This window comes from Passer domesticus, chromosome 1, assembly GCF_036417665.1.
Source record: "Passer domesticus isolate bPasDom1 chromosome 1, bPasDom1.hap1, whole genome shotgun sequence".
Taxonomy (NCBI): domain Eukaryota; kingdom Metazoa; phylum Chordata; class Aves; order Passeriformes; family Passeridae; genus Passer; species Passer domesticus.
Genome location: NC_087474.1, coordinates 31,932,999 through 31,954,458, shown reverse-complemented (window position 1 = coordinate 31,954,458; position 21,460 = coordinate 31,932,999). Strand labels below are relative to the sequence as shown.

At 38.8% G+C, this 21,460-nt stretch overlaps 1 protein-coding gene across 5 annotated transcripts in view; it reads left to right on the top strand.

The window, feature by feature from the left end:
- The window catches only part of OSBPL3 (oxysterol binding protein like 3), an 85,119-nt gene that overhangs the window by 8,016 nt on the left and 55,643 nt on the right, over positions 1-21,460 (top strand). For all 5 annotated transcript variants that reach the window (XM_064412529.1, XM_064412565.1, XM_064412538.1 and 2 more), the window contains exon 2: positions 10,759-10,878. The gene's annotated coding sequence lies outside the window, so the exon portion shown is untranslated. The remainder of the gene's footprint in view (positions 1-10,758; positions 10,879-21,460) is intronic.

Sequence of the window (21,460 nt, the reverse complement as noted above, 5' to 3'; positions counted from 1 at the left end):
CTTTTCCACAGGATGGCTGAATCATAGTCTTCTCTCCACACATGGACACAATTTTACACCTTATTTTCCTGTGTGTAATACTATATTGCACTTTACTACTTGAAGTTCAGCAGGATCAATGCTTGCACTTGAAAATCAACAACAGAGCCATTGCCAGGATAACACTTTGGCTGATGACACTTGCTGTTTGTTGATTTTGAAAGAAGAAAAAGGAAGTAATGTCAGGCTTTGACAAAATGGCACATTTGATAAGTGTGGTTTATAAATTCTTTTTTTTTTTCCTTTATTGCCGGAACACTTAAGTATACAACATCACTTTCTTCTGCCATGCCATGTGTGTGCAATTGCCGGTGTACTGAAGATCCCTTGCAGATAATATTACATTTTAAAAGATCAGGTTTCAAGTAATGGGACACCATTGAGTATTTTTTAGTGCATGCAAGTAATTGTTTCCACCAGAAAAGTTTAATAATCTGCTTTTAGTCCTAGTTGATTACGTTGATAAGCTGAGTAGGGAAAATGGAACTTCCCATTTATTTCTGGCTGTAGTGTCGGCCACCTCTGTTTTTAAAGAAGTGGTTTTCTTAATCTTATAGTAATTCAGTGCTAGAACAGTGGCTGTATCTCAGTGACACCAAGTGACTGTTCTCACTTTGGGAGATAAGAGCTTCCTATTTGAAGAGGCTTGGGAAATCTTGGTTTCTGGGGCACAGCTCAGCGTTTGAAAACATTGGTGTTTTCCTGAGCATGGATTTCAGTCCTGCCATTCCAGACATGACAGGTCACATCGAACTACCAAACACTCCTTGTCAAGTGAGTTTGCATTATTTACTTTAATATGACTAGAATGCATGGCTAGCACAAACACACCCTCCTATTCAGTGCAGGATGAGAGTTGTTTGCTCAAATTTAAATGGTAGTCCAGTCTCCAGAGCCCTTCTACAAAAGGATCATTTTTGCTTGCTGTTAAGTGAATTTTATGTTCTAAGCTAAGAAGAAAAAAGGTTTGTCTCTTGACCATTAGAAAGATGCAATGCCTTTCTCATTATGGCCTGTCTCCCAGCACTCACATCTTGCAGAACTAAAATTCTTGAGGGATTTCTTTCTTAATATCATTACTCAACACTCTGCAAGTGCATTGCTTCTTGATCTACCTTCTGATGGCTTACTTAAGAAGAGAGATGGTATAGGCTGTGCATTTGTTGTAGATTAATTTATTGATAAGATTGTGTCTTGTATTAGCCCAGCATAATGCACTTAAAGCTGAGAGGAACAGTGGTATTCAGTAATGGAACTGGGGATGAAGGGCAGGGAAACAGGATTTTCTATTTTTTTTCTTGAATATTAATGTACAAAACTTAAATTCTTCTCTTTTGATTCCGGTTTACCAGCTGCTTTTTTATTTCCTTGTGGGTTTTTTTTGGCCCTTGAAAATCATGAGAGTGTTTAGAGTAAATACAGCCAAGTCATCTTATGAAGCTGTTTTGCCCAGTCTTTGAATGCCACTGACACATTTGCATGCAAAAATGCTTTGTGAAATGTAGGAGGAGTGCAAAAAAAATTGTGAGGCATAGATGGGCTGGATTTGTGCTCGGATTGACTTTGAAGAAGGGAATTGTTCTGTAATCTCCTACTTCCTCCTTGCATTGAGATTCTGAAGTGCTTGTTTCTCTGTGTCTGGGGAGTGTAGTTGTCTTTGGAAAGGCAAGGACATGCAAAGCATTGACATCAAATCAAGAAGAAAATATGCATAGCTTTCATTGTCAGAATTGATGTAATTGAAGCCACCTATGACTGAGAGCCTAAACACAGATTCTAAAACATACCATTTCCTTGATCTGCCACTTTAAAAATTATATTCCTTAAAAAAACCCCATAAAGACACACAAAAACCTTGCACAGAAGAAATACATGTAAGCCAGTAAAGATGAAGTAATTTATTTTTATTAATGGAAACCTAAGAGTATTAAGGCAAGGTCAGTTTTCAGCCCAGATTAAATCAGCAATAATAACTTTGGCGAGTGATGTATAAAGATTTCCTTGCTGAAGGTGGCTGTACTGGCACATAATACAACTGGGAGAGAGTTCCTGGATTCTCATGTTCAGTATTTATTGTAGCCAATGGATTTGTATTTTGCCTTTTGTAAAGTTCTCAAGCATCTTGAAGTAGTCAAAGCTTGTCTCATTAACAAATTATTTCAAAGTTTACGTGTTTGGACTAAAGCTTTATTCCAGGATTCTGGCTAAAAGTACCCACAAACAGCTTGTATGTCCAGTTGGATAAAATTGGTATTTTCTCTTGATATTTATAAGAGCATTTGAACTCTTTGTAAAGCAGTTTTCTCTCTGTTGGTGTAGGGGAGACTCTTTCCCCCAGTCAGTTTAGGAGACTTGCATTTAGACTTGAAGAGATGCAGGGAATCTTGTGATATGGCTGATTAGGTATGCTTATGGTACTCATTTCAGAACAATATTATGCTGTCAATCTTCCTTGCATAAACTTGCATATTTCTCACCTGTGTCTTAGGTGCTATTTTTAAATTTTCTGACCAGATTAGATACTGGCAGTGCCTTTTTTTGATGCTTCCCTACACAGCTCTGTAGGAAGTGCCTTAATTTATGTAATGGGTAGCTCTTTTCTCTTTTCATACCTTCATTAATTTGGTAATGAGTTGATCAGAATCGTATTCCATGCATGTGAGTGCCTTCCTCTCCTTGATCACTTCCCAGTGTCTCAGCAGAACTTGTGCTTGGTTTATTCCTTGGACCCTGACCTTGCCCCCAGGGCTGACAAACTGCATTCCCTGTCACTGCTTCTGTTCACGTGGCTCCTCTCACCTGGTGTCCTAGTTGTTCAGTGCATCAGATGTGCCTCTATACCTTTTGTCAGCAGCAACTTTTGGTAGACCCCTCAATTCCCTTGACAGTAGTAGGACTATTAAATAAAACTAGCTCCAGATAATTCTTGGCAACTTCTTCTGGTGATCCAAGTCCAGCCGGATAATTTTTTATTGTCTGTGGCCACCCAGTCACTTTGCAATTCGTCTACCAAATAAGATCCTTACCAACTTTTTTAAAAAGCTTTTGTCAGCTGTTGCAATTTTTGCAGCTGTTGTCAAGTCCAAATGTGCTCTAAGATTTCTCCTGTCTGTTTTTAATTTTTTGTAAAAAGTTACTCTATTACTATTGACTGCATGGTACTGATTGTAGTAGGGCTGATGTATTTTTACTTTTTCCCCTCTGTTTCAACTCTAAAGACAGGTATTCTGTTGTTCTCCTGCCATCATCTCCAACTGAGTTTTTCTGTCGGCTTTAGAAATACAAATTCTAGGTTTTAAATTATTTTATTGGCTGAAGTAGACACAAAAGAGATGAAGCAGACACAAAAGCTTGAGAATACATCAAAGTTTTATTTGCAACTCTATATACAATTTAATCTACTGCTTTTTTTTTTTGTTTTTTTTTCAGAAATCTGTAGTGGTTTCTTCTGTTCACACATGCTCAGGAAGATGTTACTTTTAATTTTATGCTGGTTTTCAAAATTTCCAGGTCTGTTTCATAGTCGACATCCTATATTTTTTTCTTTACTAAGAAATTTTCACTTCCAGGTTACTACTTCACATAGTTTCTATGAGGTGTTGAAGAATTTAGTTTCTAATATCTTTTAAATAAAAAAAAAATTTAAAGCCATATTAAGTTAACTTTATTCCTGTATTTTAATATCTGAGGTGCAACTTCTTTAATCAACTTGTTCTCTGCCTTTTGGGAGCTGTGGTGAAGTGCTTATCTAGTTGGGGCTATTTCATCTTTCAAGTTATGTACTGCATGCTGCATCCCATGAGGCATTTCCAGATTTGTTTATGCACATTTAATGAAGCAGCAACTCAGCATTTTCAGTTTAGAGAGTCTGAACTCCTCAATCTACATGACTACTTTAAACTTCATGTGAGTCATAAGTTAATCTCTTGTAATGCGCAACTCACTGGCATATTTTTCATTCTAATAAAATAAAGTCTGCAGCAAGGCTGGTTTCTTTGAATCTACTGCAGACTCTGAGCAAGGCTGTTGTTTTTAAGTGTGATTGGTTTTGGTTTGGTGGGTTTTGCTTTATTTTTGTTTTTACTCAGTCAGATTCTATAAGTTCTTTTGCAATGGTGTGTTTGGAGTGTTTTGTTTTTTTTAAAAATCTATCACAATATTAAGTGGTACTTAATATTATTATTTGAACACCCTCTACCTCTATGGGCTTTTTTTTTAATATCATGTGCATCTCATTATGTTTTAGCCACTAAGATGCTGTTGTCCCTATGATATTTAATTCAGTGTATTAGTTTTGTAGTGGAGCCCGCTTTTTTTGTAAGTACAGAAATGCTTTATAATGTTTTATCTCGTCATGCCTGTTTACCCGGGCAGACTGCTTGTCTGCCTGAACCCTGTTCTAATCTGTGCTAGGACTTTCAGCCCTTTATCAAACAATCACAAATAAGAGTCCTTCTTGGTCACATTCTCATTTTCCTTTACTTGTGCATCAAGGCTGGATGTGGAGGTTGTGTGGTGCCCAACAACTTTCACTTCTCACTTTCATCTGTAACTCCCTCCCTGGGTGTGTCACCTTGTCCTTCTTGGTCAGTGTCCTTGTCTCATAATTGGGAGTCCTTGAGCAGGAGAGTCCTGCTGAGTGACTCTGAAATGCTGAAATGTTTCACCCATCTTTCTCTCTGCTCCTTATTTTAATACGTCTTTATCAAGTCACTTGAGATATAGCTGGATCAATTGTTTGAAGTCCTGCCATAGAAATAATCTCTAGAGTCTGTCCCCCCTCCTTAAGTAACCTTGTACACCCAGATAGAATATAGCTTTGGATCAGCAGGGAAATACATAAAGAGCAAGGGAGAAGGGGAAAGCCAATATATGTGAAACAGTTCACTTAAATGTGACTTTTTGTATTTTATAAGCATAAAAAAGCCTCATTTTGCATTTAAGTGAGTATAAATAATAAAATGAAAATTATTATATGTCATTTTCTTTCAGTCATAAATACAGTAGTAGCTGTTGCCAAGGTTTATCAGCAGCTATTGCTACAGCTAAGGCAAATTTGCAGGTCATCAGATGTAGAGGAAAACATCTGGTAAAGAAATGGATTCTGGAATTTGTTGACATCTTGACTGGTCACATCTGTTTGATTTTTTTCTTCTTTTTTTTTGTTCAAGAAAATGTCTCTGAATAAACTTACTGTGATTAGGTTGAAGCTGCTGCAGGATGGTATTTATTTATTCTGGCTGATGTCATATATTTACTGTGATGGGTCTTGTTGTTTTAACATAATTGCTTTTAAATTAATGCTTTCATGACAGTTTTGTGAATATTTAGGCCACATTTGTCCTGACCTGAGGCTGATAATACCTTTTTTTTTGTGTGTGTGTACACGTGACTCTTAAGAGGAGAAGGAATTACACTGTACATGTTCCAGTTTTGGAGAGGAGAACAAAATCTCTTCAGTATTATGGATGACGAGGAAACAAATTACCTTTTTGTGGTATCTTTTCTCTCCTGCTGATCCCAGATCCAGGTTTAGAAGCATTGTGTGTCTGCCCGCCGTAGCTGCACGCTTTCTGTCCGGTCTGCTGCTGCCCTTGCCTTGGCTGATCTCCACTGCTCCTCCCTCCTTTCGCTCGCGTGGGTTTGTCGCTTTTTTCCTTCAAAGGCAACATGTGGTGTGTCCCTGCTCAGCGCACCTCACATGGTGGTTCCAGGTGTGGGGAGAGGCTGTTTGGTGCTCAGGACTCGTGCAGCCCTGGCTGACAGGCTGCCTGCCCTGCCCCTGTCTGGTTGCTGCTGCCTGGGAGCGGAACGGATCAGCTCGGACGAGCCCCATGGAGTTCTGGGGCACTGGGCTCTGATTCATGGCAGCTAACACAGAGCTGCTGCAGGACTATATTTATCCACAGTACACGCGTGATGTTTTGTACACTTTGGGATTTTTTAACCTTCATTTGTTCCAAATAGTCTGTTGTGATCAGCAGAGTTTTAAAATAAAAATGTGTTCTGTAACAGTAACCAGATCAAGTATACAGAGTGCCTCCAGTACTCATCCCTATTTTTGATGCTATTTATCCACACTTTGATTTGTTACTTCAGGAGGAAGAATTTTAATGGGAATGAGTGCCATGATTCTGTGCTTTACAAGAGGTTGGTAAATGGAGTCTGTGCCTGCATTGACAGTAGGGAGCCTTTCAGTTCTGGGGCAGCTCAGCTAGCAGTGGAGCACAGATTTCCCAGTGCAGAACAGCATCATGGAGGCAACATGACAGGAGGCCTGCTTTAAAACCTCTCCTAAACAGCACACAGACATAGTTTCTTACACCTGTTCTATTCAGCCTGCTCTGCACCTCAGAAATGGTAGGTCAGAGGGCAGAAAATCAGTGGCATACTACCTTTGGTCGTGTTCAGTGTAGTAGGTACTTGTTGGCAGCCCTCCAGGCAGTGTTTCTAAAGTGCTTGCACAGCTCTAACACAGGCAGTCCTGGAGTTTTACAGCTCAAGTGAAGGGCCAGGTAATGTGGCATTTGGTGATTCATATGGTCTGGTATATACTTTATTTTCCATAAATAGCATTATTCTTCTTTCCCCCACTCAGTAAAGAAGGGGATGGATGAAACCAGAGAGAAAATACTAAGATGGTCAGATGATGGTTTGGAGTGGAGAGAACAAAGTTTGGAGTTCTGGCCTGAGGGAAAGTGGGAAGACTTGTCATTGCAGCAGTGGTTACTTTTAATTTAACTCCATGGATTGTAGAAAAACTGTGAGCACTTTAATTACATAATGACCTCTAAAATGAAGGTGAACAGAAATGCTGAATTCATAGAACACATTCCTAGCTGTCAGCCGAATTTTCTGAGTGAAACCCGTTATCAGCTCAGAGAGGGGAAAATGAAGCTTGCTATACGGAACTTTTCATTACATTTTTTGAGATCTTTTTTGGGTATTAGAAGGCAGAAGAGAGAATTTGTTTCATGCCTTTATCAGAGTGCTGCAGTCTCAGCTGTTCCAGCAGATTTTGGACCCTCTCATGTAAGCTGTGCCAGTGCAGTGGCTGCAGGGAGGGGGCAGGCTGTGTATGGGTGTGTAGCCTTGCTCCTCTTCCTGCCCCGTGGTGCCCACCAAGGTGGCACAGGAAGAAGTGTGTTGGCACCACGGCAGCTTGCTGGCAAAGACATCATCTTTGACTGGAAGCAGAGGGCAAGCAAGATTTACAGTCTGCTAATAAAGCAGCAAAATGGCTTAGTTTGTAAAGGTATGCGTGCTTCCATCACCTGCTGTAACTGGAAGCAGAGTGGTGGAACAGGGAAACATTTGGTCTCTTGAAAAACAGGAGTTCTGAATGAGTTGGAGACTAATGTAATCATCTTAATGGTTTGCTTCCTGCTCTGCTGTGGTAACATGCCACTGCATATGCCTGGGTGCTTTTTCTAACGAGAAGATTTTTCCCTCCTTGAAAGACAGAAAAGCTGAGGGGGAGCTATTAAATGCTGAAAGCTATATTTAGCTGGGAGCAATTAAAGCTAGCACTGTGTAATGACACTTGAGACTAGCTTATCCATCAGGCAAACAGTAAGATTTTAATGTTTGGTTTCAGTCAGACTTGGCATTACTGTTAACTTTTGCTTACATTCATTAAATTATGCATTTTAGAAGGTGTGTCTGGTGCAGGTTGTTCTGGAGAAGTTATTTCCTTGCTTACTGTTCCCACTTTGTTTCTACTTCCATTTTCAGTGCAAATCCTGTAGTCCCATGTTGCTTTTGAAAGAGGTAGTTCTGCTCTACCCTCCAGTCAGCAGATGCCTGGTTTGCTCTTTTCATCATCTTTATGCTTGCAGCATGTTGGTGCAGTGAAATGACTCTGCAAACACTGTGGCTAGAAATTTGGCTTTTTCCTTCTTCAGTTATTAATGGAATTAATTTTCCACTCTAATTTCTCTCTGTAGTCATATTGCTACCAGCTTTAGTAGAACTTGCTACGTGGATTAATGGCTAACTTTGAGAAGGGAGAGAATTGGCTGGTTCCTCCCAAGGGCCCAGTTCTGCTTGATGCAGTCTTACACCAAATTGCAGTCTATTGCCAGGCTGAGTCTTTGTTTCACTCCTGGTAGGCTCTTCTGGAAACAGTTAGAAATATTAGTCCTTCCTTAGGACTAATACAGTACAAACCAGCTTAATTAATTGCTGTAGATTTGTTAAAAGGTCACTTATTCAATGTTCATTCTTTGTTTCCCTTGGTACCAAATAATTAATTTTTGCCATTTTGTATTAAATGAACATCCCTCTATGATGCTCACATGATCTATAGCCACCCACTGTGAGACATGTTTATTGCTCAGTTTGTCCTTCTATTCCAGTGCATCAGGCTCTAGAATTTTTCTGGTCTAATGTTCTTGAGTATGTCTGTACAACTAGGGGTTACTTTTTAATTACACAGGCACAGAAAAAGTTAAAAATCAATCAACAGTGCATGAAGCTGATCTGGATTTCCCACGTGGTTTTAGAATTTGTGTACCCGTGTTGCAAAATATTCAGAAACAAAATCATAGGAGTGCTTCTCTATGCTCACTGATCAGAAGAGATCTCTTGGGTACAGTGGTTTGGGGACCAAGGGGGAGCATGGAGCCTTTTTTGGACCAGCAAAGTGCAGGGAAAATTTCATTTTGGAAGGAGGGAAACTTGATGTCTATGCAAAAATGTGGAAAGATAGTGGACCAGCAAAGGCATTGCTTGGCTTTATGGGGTGACTAAGTGGTTGATGCAAGCCTTGGCTTCCTGAACTGCTGATGGCCTAAGGAGCCCAGTGAAGGCTGTGTCTCCTTATAGCTGTCACTTTCCTTTAGGGTCCTTTTAGGGACCCTGTTACTTCAATATGATACATAATACACTCCTAGTAGCTAACATAGTTCTTTGTAACCTGTATCAGATAATTTTTTCCTGTTTTTCTTACAGTGTTCATGCAAATAGCACAGAGAATTAACGGCACAAAATTTTCAGATCTAGCTTGTTGGGTTTTGGGGTTTTTTTGAAGGCTTTTTATAAGGTTGTTCTGTTATATTAACCATTAGAAGTTTTTTATATATGATTAGTTGGAAGTTTCAAATGTAGAACAGCTTAATTTTTGAGTTACTGGGAAAAATGCCAGCCATAGATTTGGGAAAGTCTGAGTAATAAAATCATAAAGCTGGTTCATCGCTCAAATATGTTGTTATTTCAGCTGCCTCTGCCCACTGCATGTTCCTACAGGCTAAAAATGTCAATAGGCTCTTATATTAATAGCTATTTTAGGACTCTAATCTTAAAAGGCAGTACAATGAAAGAACCTTAGATTAATCAAAAAGTTGACACTTCAAGTGTTCTTTTTTACTCTAGTTTAAGAAATTTCTGCCCTTAATACTTAGATTATTAAAAATACACAGGTTCATGTGTTGAATTATCCTAAACTAAATCACAGATGTTTAAACTACAAACCAGATGGGGACAGTGGCATTTTTAGGAATCGATATAGAAGAAACAAGAAATTGAATGTAAAATGTGAAATTAGGAGATATCAAATGTAGACAGCTGATAGGAGAAGGTAGAAGTATAGCTCAAAACTCTGAGTTGAAAACAGGGAAAAGAATTTCCTTTTTCCTTGGAAAGTATGCTAACACTAAGATTAATGTTAAATAAGGGCAGTAATGTCAATTCAAGAAATGCAGAATAAATTAATTTATTTACTGAATTAAAGCTGTAGTCTGACAGCATGTAGAAGTAATAGCTAAGAAAAAGTTAAATTGCAACAGTAATATAAATTCAAAACTGTTGTCACAAGTAATTTGAAGAATTCTATGATTCTCATTCTGATTTTGAAGAAAGATCAGGAAAGCCTCAGCCTCAGAGAAAGCTTAACAATGTGCTAGTTTTTATAAACAGTATGTGGTAGTCAGACACTGGTTTGTCTGGGGCTGATTGATTGCAGACTTTTGGAAAATTTATGATCAAGCTGATATGGGAACTGACTTGGGGCAATAGAAATTCAAATCTAATAATTGGAATGAAGGACCATGCAGTCCATGAATATAAAGGCAGAATAAACCATTGTTCCTTTTTAGCTCAAATGGAGCATATTAAACTTCATCATAATTTCTTTTTTGGTAGTGTTCACGTTATACAGAGAAGTCTTGCAGGCTGCTAAAACTGTAAAATTTGATGGTCTTCAGAAAAAGTGCATTTGACTAAACATCAAAGCCTTGTGTTAGTTGCCTCAAAACAATGGCAGAATAATGTTACAAGTTACCAATGTTTCCCTGACATCTATTTCTGTTCAGGATTCTTCTTTCTTGTTTTTGTGCTGACAAGATGTTTAGGTGGGTTCCCCACAGCCTCAGCAGAGTTACACACTTGTGCAGAGTTCTGCATCTTTGGAGCAAGAAGGGTTTCTGTTACAAAATGCATTGTTCTCACACTGTATTAGTAGACTAAAATTCAGCTTGCTTAATTATGTGGGAGAATGTGGGCAACCTGAATTTTTAATGCAAATCTTTCAGAAAAATGTCAGCTGTAGATGCTGTATTTTAAGGACATGTTTTGAGAGGGGAGAATGTACAAAAATCAAGGCAGAAAAAATTTCAGCTATTCATATATCCAACTTGTTACTTCCCTTGTGCTTCTCAGGTATGAAAGGACAATGCAGCAGGAAGTTTTATTTTTCATCTGATTTTTTGGTTTGTTTTTTAGATCCAACACAAGACTCATGTGAGCTTGCCACATCTTGCCTAATGGAATAGCTCATCCTCGCGCTTCTGTAAGAGAAGAGATTTGGATTCTTTCTGGTGGCAGTGATCCTACCCACTCAGTGTAAGTCAGTCATCCTTCCCTCACGGCTGTGTTGCCCTCCTTCTGGAAAAGCAGAGGTTAAATTGGTGTGGAGCCTGCTCTAGCCTAGAGAGAGCATGATCAAAGAAGCTGTGTAAGAAGCTTCCTGGTATGAAGAATCATTCAGTCAATGAAGAATGGGAGAGCTCTGCAGTATAGCTGAGAAGGGGCAGCAGTTCATTCCCGTTTTGGGATAAGTGGTGCTTAATTAGATGTCTAGAAGAACAGAAGAAAGTAACAAAGAAATAGAATAGGTAAACCTGAAGTTGTGCTAATGTAACCTTTCTTTCTGCTGAGACAAGGGTAATTGTTCAAAAATACCTCAAAGCTGTGCTACTTTTGAGGGAAATGGGGAAAAAATACCATTTGTTGGATTGTACTGTGTTTGGGCTCCCTTCATTCCAAGGCTTTGGGGTTTCCACTGATCACCCACTGAGCCAGGAAGGAGCACGCTCACCCATTGCACCACTGGACTGTGTGGTTTGTGTCTCATTCTGAAATGTTCTCTCTGGACTGCAGCCAAATACAGGACTTGGGCAAGGCTGAGATTATGTTATCGGTGACATTGAAAAACTTCTTGTCCTGCTGGTGGGATTTTTTGCCTGAGTGTTCACTAATTGTGAGATTTAGCATTAGGAGAAAATTCTGTCCTGGGTCATATTTCCATTCATGGCACTTGTGGCATTTTATCTTCTCTAATGGTATGTAAATAGCATGTAAATGTAGTCACAATGCATTCTGAATACTTAACAATTTCTCTTTTAGTGTAGGAATGTTGATAATGTATTTGAACTTTCTGGCTAGCTGCTTTTGCTGCATTTTAACTTTTTAATGTTTGTACTTGTGAGAGTGTTTATAAATATATCTATTCTTGTCCTTTTAAACCTATAGGGACTATATTAGTATTTTAGAGCACATAGGATGATTAGGGTGTTGTAGGCCTTATGTGCATATAATTTACATATTTGATTGCAGTTTTGGAATGCTGGGTGTTCTGAACTTTGCAGTTCTTACATTCCTGTGTATAAATTGATGTTTTCAAAGTCTGTCTTGATAGACTTATGTGGATCTTATACTTGTAAACCAGAATAGAGCACTGCTGTTTGCACTAATTTCTTTCTGTATTTGCACCTGTGTTTGTATAGGTTTAATCGCTGTTTAAACTTGGTGAATTTTTAGGCTGAATCTCTGTTTCTCTTGTGAGCATGTAAAAGGTATCACTAGCTCTGTGATGCCCAGCAGGAAGTTTCTTTCCTCTGGGAAGCTGCAGATGAGTCATGAGAACTGAAGTACGGAGCAGGCACAAGGACTGAGTCTTTGCTAGGTGTGACTGCTGTAAAGCACGTTAAAATCCACATATGTTTGCAGCTTCTCTAAATTAGAAGGTGTAAAGGTGTCAGTGGAGGACAGCAAGGAGTGGAAGATACTTTCACTTGGTTATTTCTGTTGGTAGGTACTGCCACACTGCTCCAATGGGAGGTGCCCAGTTGCTGTAGGGCAACTTTTACCTATGAAGATAGTGGAGCTTATCAACACTATTACAAAACAGCTCGCTGATAAAGTTGGGAAGTTTTATGTTTAAGTAGCAAACCAAAGTTTTTTGATTGCCTAATGACTTTCAAAACATTCCTATACGAGGCAGAAATGAACACAGACCTGCCCCACACCCCAGTATGCAACACGTGGTGATTTTATTTACAGAGGGGTTCCTGTGGAGCAGATAGGTTTGAGATTTCACATGGAGTCATGCAGGAAAACCTGTGAAAAAGTCTGGCCAAGATCTTATCTGCTGCTCCTAATCTTTCACCATTGAAAGGCAACTTTGATAGCAAGGGTGGTAGATTTCCAGGGATGCAGAACTGACAGCATTTGAACAGTTACCAGAAAGAGGGAATTTTTCATTGCTCCTCTAACCAGAAGACTGAAATAAGAATTAGGATTTACTTTAACAGTAATACTTCCATTTCCATACTGATGTAGTACAATCCTGTTGGTGCGTGTTCTAGGAATGCATTAATACTTTGTAACACCCTGGTTTTGGAGATACAATAAATCTCACATTAACACCTGGTGTAATTTCAGTGAATAACTCTGTATCTTTTGAAACAGGAAAGAAACAGTAGCTGGTGCTCAAGTGAATTCACCTTTAAGAGGCTGTCTTAAATTCATTTTTACAAGCTTGAAAATTGAATCTATGGCTGTTACAGAAGCTACTTCCATATGTCACTGAACCTTTAGAGGAATTCTTTACTGCTGTCCTGAATGTAGGAAAATACAGTGAAAGAAGGGATCCTCAGTCCACATAATTTTTTTTAAAAGAAACTTCATGAAAACCTTGTGTATTCTGGTCTTTGTTGGTATTTTCTGTTAGTTTTGCCAATCTAAAATTCCAAGCTGAGTTCTTTGGTACCAATATTATGTACATTGAATATTTGGTTTTATCTCACTTGTGAAAGGTATTTAATTTTACTTTTTAAGGTGAATAGTGGCAGCTCAATGCTGTCTGCTGGCTCTTTACTAATAGTGTTATGTGAAAAACTCTTCATTCAGAACAAAGTTCTGTATTAAAATATGTCATTTAGTACTTCCTCTGAAGGAAAAAGAGGCTGAATCTTAGCATGCATATGCTTGTAAATGCAAGAATAATGAATGTACAACCCTAGCTTTTGTGTATAAGCTCAGGACTACAAATTTAAGCCACTTCTCTCAGATGTGTTTCTTTTGGAATTAGCTATGAATATTTGCAGTAACTTGTCCAGTGAATAGTACCATAGGTAAACCCCCTGCAAAAAAAAAAAAAGTGAAGGAGGGAAAAAAAAGGCTGTTTGTTCACTTCCTGTCTTACCAGTTGCTACTGAAACAAATTAGTTTTGTTATTTTTTTAACACCAAAACAGACTGTTACATCCGAGTATCATGGATGGCATCTGTGGCTAGGAGGGGTGAATAAGCAGGTTACCAACCTCATTGAAACATACTTTGTATCTTTTTGTTTCAGCAATAGATATTTTGATCTAAAACAGAAAACACCTGCTTAGACAGAGGAACTGTTTGAAGCAAGCAGACTGCTGATTTTATGTGATCTCAGAATAAAGTCATTTTTAGGGCTTGTTTCAGTAGAAAATAAGTGAAATTACAAAAAAATGGATGAAATATACAGGCACAGTTTCACTAATACAGCATGATATTATTTATCATTTATATGATTCTTTTAGGGCAAATTGTTTCCTGTGCCAAATGTGTCAAGCTGAAGTTTGGCTTGAGGTGGTGTGACAAGGTTGTGAGCTCCTCAGCCCTGTGGTGCCAAGGTGACAGACCATTCTCCCTGGATTAAGGGCAGAGTATGCCACACACATGCAAATTCAGGTCTTTTTAATACTTACTGCTTCCTACTTTGGCAGAGACTATGAACTTTAAGTGCTTGAAATAGCTAATTAGCATAGCCAAAAGTAACTTAGGAGATCATGAGTCTTGTCTCCTGTTATGGAAACTTTAGATTCCTTAAGCTTAAATGCAGAGAAAAGTAGCAACTACTGTGTGTCTGGTTGTTCCAGAGACAATCAGCTGGGTCACCCTTCCCATTTTAGCAATGGGAACAAGTTGCCTTCTTACTGACATTACAGTGAGCATTTCATGAAGTGAGATTCTGCATTTTGCTTACTGAAAGTGATACAGATAGTCCATATTCCTACCAGTGAAAATGTTTTCATCACACCCTCCCTGAGCAGAAGCATGCACTTTTCATGAACTCAGTCCTCTGATGTACATAATTTTTTGCTTGGAAAAGCCAAAAGAACTTGCCTCTTCTTTTAAGAGTAGCTTTAAGAGACCATCTCCGTCTTTTAGTGTATGCTTGAACATATGTTTCTGCCAGCCTTATCTTTTTGAAAAAATATGGGGTAAATTTTTCCTGTCTTTGCTCATGTAGACTCTGGTAATTTAATTGTCCAACAGCTGAAGAATGGAAATAAAGCCACAGATACATCGGAAGGCAGATTTGTCATATTTCAAAGGTGGCCTTAGAAATTAATTGTGACCAACAGCTGCATAGTTGTATAGCTTCAGGGCCCCTCTTCTCCAGTTGTGCCACAGCAAATGTTTTGTGTGCGAGAGAAGGTTGCAGTTGTTGGTGGGCTCCTCTAGTGTGGTAATGAGGATGTGAGACTGAATCCCCAGCCCTGCCATGTGTAACAGTGAATGAGGCATGGCTTTGGCCTCTGGTCACTGTTGCTTATTCACTGATTCCTAGTTTATATGCCTTATATTCACATTTGCTTCAGAGAAAAGGTCAAATTCTTGTTTTAATTCATAAGGCAGGTTCTTGTTGCACCAGCTACTTGAAGACAAAATGAAAATGAAATTGTTTCTTTAGGTTGGAAAAGTTTCCTGCTAAGCAGGAAAATATTATGATTATTGAAGTAGCTACTTCTCAAGAAGAAATAAATATTAAAAACTGATAAAAGGTTAACAGTACAATTTGTTTGAGCTATATGTATAAAGCTGAGCGGCTTCTTCAGTTTCAGTCAGTGGGCTTCTGTTTCATTAATGTGTTTTATTTTATCCTTGGGTGCTTGCTCAAGAATGCAATATCATATTTTTTTGTTGCACCTCTTATCCAACTACATATGAGGGGTGAAACTGATGAAGTATAATTATCAATAGTGATGAATAAACAGATGTTTTTATGAAAATGTAAAATTTCTAATATTTGTTTAATGAGTTTTTTTAACTTGTCCAACTTTTATCTCATTCACAAAATGTCTGTTTTGGAGACATGTCCTTCTTAGTGACAAAACCATAGCAAGAACTTCAGAATAGAAGTACATTCTCACATCAACTTATCTTTCAGGAACATTAGCATTCTGAGAGAAAACCAGGAAAGGTGTTACCTGATAGGGAGTAAAACACACAGGCTGGTAACTTGGAGGAACAATCATGAGTATCAGAGAAATGATGAAAATAAATTGATGACAATAAAATAAAATTATGAAAAAGCTTTAAGAAGCCTTCAGTGCAGCAGCATGTTTTACTGTGACTTTCCCTGCTCTTCCCTTCAGAGAAGGCCTGGTGACTTTTCTGTCTTCAGATCTGGAGGAGGCCTGGGCTCTGCTCCTGTACTTTTGGAGGATAGCAAGTTATTAAAGAAAAGGAAAAGTTTTTGATCTAAGACCAGATTTCATATGATGCTTTACCTTGAAAAGTAGCAAAAATTATCTATTTTCCCCTTAAGTTCTGTCCATGGTATGTTTGTCCCCTGGAGTTTTCTACTTCCAGTGCCTAAATATCTGAACAATTTGATGACTGTCCACAGGTGTGCTTGAATGTGCTTCAAGCTGTACTTTATTTTAAACAGCAGGAATTATGCTTTCAGAAAAATCAAAGAAATTCAAGGTGTTATTCTACTTTAGAAGTCTAATAATAAAGGATTAATCAAAGTGTTGACACTAGTCTTTCTGCAGCACAGCATTTGTTTGGAACTTCTAGCAAGCTGTCAAATGCTCCAAAAAGAAATAATTTTAATTCTTGGGGGCACTTGCATTAGCTAAAAGGCAGAAACTCTCAGCTGCTTTAATGGTCCAGAGGCAGCAGTGCTCACTGTGGAGACAGTGAAAAAGCTGTGTGTTTCTGGTTGAGGGACACCAATAGAATTTGGTGTTGGTGATGACAAGGAGGGCGAATAGTCCTGTCCCTTTGTTTTGTGTGTGATTTTTTTTTTCCATGCCAACATTTTTTGGGCAACAAATCTTTGCTTCTGAAGATTTCAACTGTTAATGTTGTTTTTAACACGGTGTGATGAGTCATGTGCCACTCCCTGCCTGCTTTTTTTTTTTTTTTTTGCCACCTCTGGACAAGCTCATAGTAACAGGTGGTTAGCAAAGCAAAATGCACCTTAAGAGAAGCTGGTCTGTAGTTTTACCCTTAATACCATTCAGCATCTGGGCAGCAGCTTTTGAGGGAAAACCTTTGTTTCAGGAGAAATAGGAGATGCATTCATTGTTTAGCTCAAGCTTTGGGATTCTGAAGGGAATTGGATTTTCCACTCTATGGAGTGAGACAGGCTGCAAAATTGAGAACTTAAAAGTTCAATGGATTTTGATTTGTCATGAGGGCAGTATAAAATAAACATTTTCTATGCCTGTAGCTGGCTGTTTGTTCTACTTCCACAAATTATGGTTTGTACTTCACCTTTAACATTTTTACATGTGGTTTATGTTTTGAGCTAGAATTGTCTGTTTTTTTGTTTGCTGGGTTGCCTTTTTTTCCTCTTTTTGTTGTTTTGTGTTTTTTTTTGGTGCCATATAGCTATTGAGGAAATCTAAAAGAAGCCACTAATTAAGAGGTGGTGCTAGCTAAGTAACAGCTGTTAAAGGCATGATTCAGCATCCCCTGCTGCAGCTAGCTTCCCCTGTAAGTTGTGAAATCTCTATCTGTCCTGTATTTGCAGAATCCTTGGTAAAGAAGTGCAGGTAACCAGGGACTGCCACAATGTCTGTGTGGTGGGCTGACACCAGGTGCCACCTAAGCCACCCTGTCATCCCCTCAGCTGGGTGGGGCAGAGAAAATACAGTGGAAGGCTCGTGGGTCAAGATAAGGACACAGAGGGATCACTCAGCAATTGCCCACTCATGGGCAAAACAGTCTTGACTGAAGGAAATCAATGTAATTTAATGGCTGTCAAATATGGGATCATGAGAAATAAACCCAAGTCTTAAAACACCTTCCCTTCACCCCTCCCTTCTTTCTGGGCTCGCCCTCCAAATCTGCTCCCAGTGAGCAGGGAGTGGGGAATGAGGGCTGCAGTCCCATCATCACACATTGTCTCTTTTCTCCTCTAGGAAAGGACTCCTCACTCTCTTGTCCTGCTCCTGTGTGGAGTCCCTCCCGTGGGAGGTGCTCCTCCAGGAATTCCTCCTTTCCGGGTGCTGTAGCTCATCCTCAACTGCTCCAGCGTGCATCCCCTGTGGGGTCACAGAATTTGTGGAATACTGCTGAAATGGGATTGTGGCTTTAAGCTGGAGGCCCTTTTAATGGTGTCTTGTAAGAAATAAGGAGCCACTAATAGCATCTTTTGCCTGGATGGCTGGCTCTGTGTGGGATGCTCCAGCTGTGCTGTGCAGGCTATTCACTGAAGACTTGGACTCAAAGATCCTTGTGGGTCCCTTCCAACTCAGAGTATTCTGTGATTCAGTTGTCACTTGTGGGAAGATAAATTCATGGGTTTTTTTCAGTTACATAACCGTGCATCACATTTCATTTAACTTATAGCCCAGAAATCTGATGGTAATGCACTCGATATGATGTGTGCATTTAAAGCAGAAATGCACTGTCATAGAGAAAATAAATGTGCATATTAAGACTTGATTAAAAAGGGATCATTAACACTTGAACAAGGTGCTAGTATCACTTCAGATGCATATATAGAATACATGAGTATCAATATGCCTAAACTTTGCATAGGTATTGGAAATGAAACAGTTTTATGACCATCAAGAGTTATGGGGTTTGCCATGGAAAGTGCAGCACAAGTTCTTGGGCTGATGGATGGAACAGAGCTGGTGAAGATGTATGTGGTAGAGAGGAAGGCTGCAGTCCCCCTGAGTGCCCACCTGAGGCAGATGGCAGCCTGATTGATCTGAGCACAGGGCCAGCTCAGAAGGCTCTGAGCAAACTCTGCACGTGCTGAGCAAAATGTCCAGGTCTGAGTCTCTGCAGTGAGTCAGAGCTCAGGGGCTTCTGCCTTTGCTTCCAAATGTGCTGCCATCAGTCTGGTGTAATCTAATAGGCAATGACCTTTAACTGCCTTTTGGCCTTGTGGCATCAAGCTGCTAATGCCACAAATGACAATTAGTAAAATTTCTCTCATTAGACAGCAGTGAACAAGGGCTAACATGATAGAAAGTTCAGGGTAAGGAAGATGTATTTTTCTCTATAAAGAATATTTTATTACTATCACAAAAGCATCCATATGACTGCATGTGTTTGAATTTCAGAGTATTCTGAAATGATTGTGAAAACTAGCTATTTTCTATTATTAATAGAAATAGCTATTGCTATTTTCTTATTTAAGTTTGCAGTTGCAAAGAACTTCTGGTTCAGTGTGTTAAAAGGAGGATCAAATGGAAGACTGTTTATTGGTTTTGGATAAATTATGGCAACTCAGTTTGGACTGTTTGCTTTCACCTGATTTATGTAATTTGTTACCTGTGAAATACCCTGTTTCTGTCCATGTGCACATGGAGGCTCATTAATGTTGTTGGGATAATGTCTCTCTGCTTGCTCAGCTGAAGAAAAATCAGGCCTGCAGCATCCCTGAAAGTGGTTCTGAATCTAAAAAACAGTGGTTGTTTATGTACAAAATGTTAATCATCACTCTGCTCTCTTCAGACATAACTAATGTGTGACTTAATTTAGATATGTTAACTATAATCATTATGTTCACAGGGGAAGTAATGCATTTGTCACATGTATTTACTTTCTCATGCTTAATGCATAGCATCCAACTTGACAATTCCTGCACTTGTTGGTGAGTTTAAGCTCCTTAGATTTACTGTGTAAGGTGGTTAAGCTGCTGGTTTTAACTTCCAAATGCCTAATGCTTTTTCCATGTCCTCAGTATCCCTGGCATGGGCAACAGGGCAGGGAGGAAGACAGAGGGAAATTGAGCTGTTCAGACTGGTAAAAGGAGATGTGAACTCCGAGCAATTAGTGAAGTCCCCAGGCAAAATTAATATAAAGTCAGATTCCTGTGCACAAGGCATCAGCATTTATTGGAAGCTTTCATTATTTTAAAGCACTGTATGCAGGATTTGTATTGACAATCTGTAAGAACAAATAACAGACTTTTAAAAATTAGTTGCTGAATGCCATGGGGAGTAGAAGCAAATTTACATTCCAATTTTGGCAATAATACTGAAATTTTGACTAGATTGGCAGTTCATAATAGGTCAAAATTTGTATTTCTGGGAATGCTATCATTTATGTGAAAGAAAAATGTGAGGTGTGAAGGCTTTTACTGCAGGTTTGGATCTAAATGAACTTCACCTTAGGGTGGCTGTTTTAGGAAGCACAAAGATGGAGTCAACTGTCACTGGATGCTGTTCACAGCCTGGCGTGGGGCTACCATTTGTCCCATTTTCAAAATCCTTTTTCAAAACCTAATGTACTAAAAGGAGAAAAACATAAGGAGAGGGATCAGAATATTCTTCTCCGAGTAATTCAATAACTTTTTTGTACTTGACACAAATATAAATTATTGACATTTTTGTGTATGCTCTTCAAAAATGAACTGTTGTGTGGCTCTAGTAGTATTTTAATTCAATTGTCCAAAATGACCAGTTGGAATACAGCACCAGGTCCCCAATAAATGCTTTTTTGTACTGTATTTTCTTTCACCTTTTAAAAGTATGATACCCATTCAATATGGGAAACAATCTATTCCCAAAATCATCTCTTGTGATGCTGGAGGGTGGCAGGAGATCCTGCTCGTTTTGTCACTGTGTTTTATAGTTTAATAGTGACTTGAAGCAGTCATCACCCTCACTGTGCTCTGCCTGACTGGTATTGTAAAATCACTCTAGAGAACAATTTTTTGCTCTGTCAGCCTGGGAACCATATGGGGAGAGTTTCAACAACACCTCTTTCATTATTCTCACTGTTAGTGTGAGTGTCCTGCTCTGGAAGGTGCTGATAATGAGGGATATCATGGGGCTGGTGAGCAGTCAGGTGAGTAACAGGTTAGAGAAGAGTCTGAAACAGGAGCTGGGGCACTGCCAGCTCCCATGGCCACCTCGTTTGTTTGCAGCTAGAACAGACTGTGGATTGATTTTCTTATTTTTTGAGTACAGAAGAGAAGACTGTCAAAATTCAAATGTTGATGATGTGGCTTCTCCAAATGCCATACTTCCAACTGCCATTTATTTTTAATGGGATGTTGCATGTAAATCCTTCTTATTTTGGTGTAACTACAATAAAGATTTTTGGGGTTTTTGACATATTTTATGATGTGATCTCAAAAACAGTATAACATGGTAGGAGAAAAAAGCGGGTGCATTTTTGTATGGAAATCTTAGGGGTTTTTAATTTAAATTACCAGTCACTGTAAATTTTTTTCACATTTCTCCTCCGCCTCCTCATTTTCTACACACATTTAATTTTTCTACCTTTCCACAATTAAACATGTAGAACAAAGTAATGAAAATCAGTTCAATGGCTGTTTTAACTGCCTGTATTGCACAGGTGTATTTTTTTCTACAAAGCAGTGTGAGTTATGACAATGTCTGCAAAAATGTCATGTTTTCCAGTCAAGACTTGTTGAAAACTTTGTGCATAGAATTTCAATATTGAGCAGCCTTTGAGAAGATAATTTTATGTGAGAAGTGTAATTTTATGTCCTGAGCTTTGTAAAGGTGTTTTCCTTCTTTATGCATTCTATATTTTATATTGATAGAAATATGTTCTTGAACAATTATCTCAAACCTTTAATGCTTGGTAGCAAAATTGTAAAAAATGTATTAAATGAAAGATTAATATTAGTAAAAGTTAAGGAAAAAAGATGTAGGTCAGCA